At 38.6% G+C, this 4,481-nt stretch overlaps 1 non-coding gene across 1 annotated transcript; it reads left to right on the forward strand.

The window, feature by feature from the left end:
* Positions 1-3,869: 3,869 nt before the first annotated feature.
* On the forward strand, positions 3,870-3,943 carry trnai-aau (transfer RNA isoleucine (anticodon AAU)). The gene has a single exon. It is a non-coding gene; the product is annotated as a tRNA-Ile (tRNA).
* The last annotated feature ends 538 nt before the right edge of the window (positions 3,944-4,481 follow it).

The following is a 4,481-nucleotide window of genomic DNA, read 5'->3' on the forward strand; positions in this document are numbered from 1 at the left end:
TTTTGTGAGAAATGACTTTGCAGGAAACGCCCACTTTTTGCTAACGTCTGCGGTAATTGCTAACATTTAAGCATTCAGCCTACAATAAATAATAAGTCTATTCAATGAAAGTAAAGGTCAGTGTTTAATCAAAAAAGTTAAAGAAATGAATGAAATAATAATTTTTAAAAATTGGTTGATCGATTTAGTTTAATACAGGTTCTCATATTCATGGCTTTATTTTCCTGTAAGGTGACAAGTGATAATCTCAAAGTTTTCTGGATTTCTGATCATTCTTATATGATTACTTGCTCTTTTTTTTCCTACTGTGGGTTTTAGTCCATCATCCAGATGGTGGTGGTTGAGGAGATTCCCTCGCCCCCATACAATGAATAGCGCTTTGATTTTACAGGCTTGGTTGGTTTCCAAGGATTTTACGAGGACGAGCTCGTGGCTCATTGTTACTGTTACATTTATTTTTTCTTTCAGGTGGCAGGTGGAGTTAGCTGGCGGTAGGTTTGAGCTATATGGCGGTAGGTTGGCGGTATATGGCGGGAGGTGGAGTTCGACGTCATGAAGGTCTTCTTCGCTTAGCCCCGTCCTAGCTCGCGGTACGGAGCCAGGCAAAAGTCTTAAGGTGACCCTTAGGCCGGTTAGCTCCGATGGTTAGAGCGTGGTGCTAATAACGCCAAGGTCACGGGTTTGATCCCCGTACGGGCCATGAGATGCTTTGATCTTCAGACAAGTTCTCAAGACTGATTCACTGACAAGCCAACACCATGCTGGACCACCTCCAGCAATAGCCAAGAAAACACTGATTTGTGCGAGGCCACGCCTTTTTAAGCCTCTACGGTTTGTGGCTCCTTGCTTCCTTTAAATTTATTATTTTTTTCTTTCAGGTGGCAGGTGGAGTTAGACGGCAGTAGGGAACCATAGAGAAAGCCAGATGGCGCAAAATTCAGGAATTTTTTTAAAAATATATAGTTATTTCTATTTGCTTTTGTACATAAAGTTGAAAGAACAAAGCTATATAAAATAAAGCTCAAGCTGACAGGTTTTCTTTTGGGTTGAACCATGTTTTCATTCATCAGTATCTTCACAAATAAACCCTGTCACTACACATTAAGACGGTGATTAAACCTCATTCATTTGTCTTTACAAATAGAGATATTTACATGGATGGGCGGCCATTCAGAGTGATCATTCTGTAATATCTTTCTTTTGTCTCTATAGATAAAGAGATAGTTGCATTGCTGGGCGAACATTATCACCTGATTTTGTGAGAAATGACATTTGCAGGAAACGCCCACTTTTTGCAAACGTCTGCTTTAATTGCTAACATTTAAACATCCAGTCTACAATAAATAATAAGTCTATTCAATGAAAGTAAAGGTCAGTGTTTAATCAAAAATGTTAAAGAAATGAATGAAATAATAATTTTAAAAAATTGGTTAATCAATTTAGTTTAATACAGGTTCTCATATTCATGGCTTTATTTTCCTGTAAGGTGACAAGTGATAATCTCAAAGTTTTCTGGATTTCTTATCATTCTTATATGATTACTTGCTCTTTTTTTCCTACTGTGGGTTTTAGTCCATCATCCAGATGGTGGTGGTTGAGGAGATTCCCTCGCCCCCATACAATGAATAGCGCTTTGATTTTACAGGCTTGGTTGGTTTCAAAGGATTTCACGAGGACGAGCTCGTGGCTCATTGTTACTGTTACATTTATTTTTTCTTTCAGGTGGTAGGTTTGAGCTATATGGCGGTGGGTTGGCGGTATATGGCGGTATATGGCGGCAGGTAGAGTTCGACGTCGATTAAGGTCTTCTTCGCTTAGCCTCTACGGTTTGTGGCTCCTTGCTTCCTTTAAATTTATTATTTTTTTCTTTCAGGTGGCAGGTGGAGTTAGACGGCAGTAGGGAACCATGGACAAAGCCAGATGGCGCAAAATTCAGGAAATTTTTTTTACAAAATATAGTTATTTCTATTTGCTCTTGTACATAAAGTTGAAAGAACAAAGCTATATAAAATAAAGCTCAAGCTGACAGGTTTTCTTTTGGGTTGCACCATTCATCAGTATCTTCACAAATAAACCCAGTCACTACACATTATGACGGTGATTAAACCTCATTCTTTTGTCTTTACAAATAGAGATATTTACATGGATGGGCGGCCATTCAGAGTGATCATTCTGTAATATCTTTCTTTTGTCTCTATAGATAAAGAGATAGTTGCATTGCTGGGCGAACATTATCACCTGATTTTGTGAGAAATGACTTTGCAGGAAACACCCACTTTTTGCTAACGTCTGCGGTAATTGCTAACATTTAAACATTCAGCCTACAATAAATAATAAGTCTATTCAATGAAAGTAAAGGTCAGTGTTTAATCAAAAAAGTTAAAGAAATGAATGAAATAATAATTTTTAAAAATTTGTTGATCGATTTAGTTTAATACAGGTTCTCATATTCATGGCTTTATTTTCCTGTAAGGTGACAAGTGATAATCTCAAAGTTTTCTGGATTTCTTATCATTCTTATATGATTACTTGCTCTTTTTTTTCCTACTGTGGGTTTTAGTCCATCATCCAGATGGTGGTGGTTGAGGAGATTCCCTCGCCCCCATACAATGAATAGCGCTTTCATTTTACAGGCTTGGTTGGTTTCCAAGGATTTTACGAGGACGAGCTCGTGGCTCATTGTTACTGTTACATTTATTTTTTCTTTCAGGTGGTAGGTTTGAGCTATATGGCGGTAGGTTGGCGGTATATGGCGGTATATGGCGGCAGGTAGAGTTCGACGTCGATGAAAGTCTTCTTCGCTTAGCCTCTACGGTTTGTGGCTCCTTGCTTCCTTTAAATTTATTATTTTTTTCTTTCAGGTGGCAGGTGGAGTTAGACGGCAGTAGGGAACCATGGACAAAGCCAGATGGCGCAAAATTCAGGAAATTTTTTTTTACAAAATATAGTTATTTCTATTTGCTCTTGTACATAAAGTTGAAAGAACAAAGCTATATAAAATAAAGCTCAAGCTGACAGGTTTTCTTTTGGGTTGAACCATGTTTTAATTCATCAGTATCTTCACAAATAAACCCAGTCACTACACATTAAGACGGTGATTAAACCTCATTCTTTTGTCTTTACAAATAGAGATATTTACATGGATGGGCGGCCATTCAGAGTGATCATTCTGTAATATCTTTCTTTTGTCTCTATAGATAAAGAGATAGTTGCATTGCTGGGCGAACATTATCACCTGATTTTGTGAGAAATGACATTTGCAGGAAACGCCCACTTTTTTGCAAACGTCTGCTGTAATTGCTAACATTTAAACATCCAGTCTACAATAAATAATAAGTCTATTCAATGAAAGTAAAGGTCAGTGTTTAATCAAAAATGTTAAAGAAATGAATGAATTAATCATTTTAAAAATTGGTTGATCAATTTAGTTTAATACAGGTTCTCATATTCATGGCTTTATTTTCCTGTAAGGTGACAAGTGATAATCTCAAAGTTTTCTGGTTTTCTTATCATTCTTATATGATTACTTGCTCTTTTGTTCCTACTGTGGGTTTTAGTCCATCATCCAGATGGTGGTGGTTGAGGAGATTCCCTCGCCCCCATACAATGAATAGCGCTTTGATTTTACAGGCTTGGTTGGTTTCAAAGGATTTCACGAGGACGAGCTCGTGGCTCATTGTTACTGTTACATTTATTTTTTCTTTCAGGTGGCAGGTGGAGTTAGCCGGCGGTAGGTTTGAGCTATATGGCGGTAGGTTGGCGGTATATGGCGGTATATGGCGGGAGGTGGAGTTCGACGTCGATGAAGGTCTTCTTCGCTTAGCCCCGTCCTAGCTCACGGTACGGAGCCAGTCTTAAGGGGCCCCTTAGGCCGGTTAGCTCAGATGGTTAGAGCGTGGTGCTAATAACGCCAAGGTCACGGGTTCGATCCCCGTACGGGCCATGAGATGCTTCGATCTTCAGACAAATTCTCAGGACTGATTCACTGACAAGCCAACACGGTGCTCGACTACCTCCAGCAATAGCCAAGAAAACACTGATTTGTGCGAGGCCACAGCTTTTTAAGCCTCTACGGTTTGTGGCTCCTTGCTTCCTTTAAATTTATTATTTTTTTCTTTCAGGTGGCAGGTGGAGTTAGACGGCCGTAGGGAACCATAGAGAAAGCCAGATGGCGCAAAATTCAGGAATTTTAAAAAAATATATATAGTTATTTCTATTTGCTTTTGTACATAAAGTTGAAAGAACAAAGCTATATAAAATAAAGCTCAAGCTGACAGGTTTTCTTTTGGGTTGCACCATTCATCAGTATCTTCACAAATAAACCCAGTCACTACACATTATGACGGTGATTAAACCTCATTCTTTTGTCTTTACAAATAGAGATATTTACATGGATGGGCGGCCATTCAGAGTGATCATTCTGTAATATCTTTCTTTTGTCTCTATAGATAAAGAGATAGTTGCATTGCTGGGCGAACATT

This window comes from Ictalurus punctatus, chromosome 2 (assembly GCF_001660625.3).
Source record: "Ictalurus punctatus breed USDA103 chromosome 2, Coco_2.0, whole genome shotgun sequence".
NCBI lineage: Eukaryota > Metazoa > Chordata > Actinopteri > Siluriformes > Ictaluridae > Ictalurus > Ictalurus punctatus.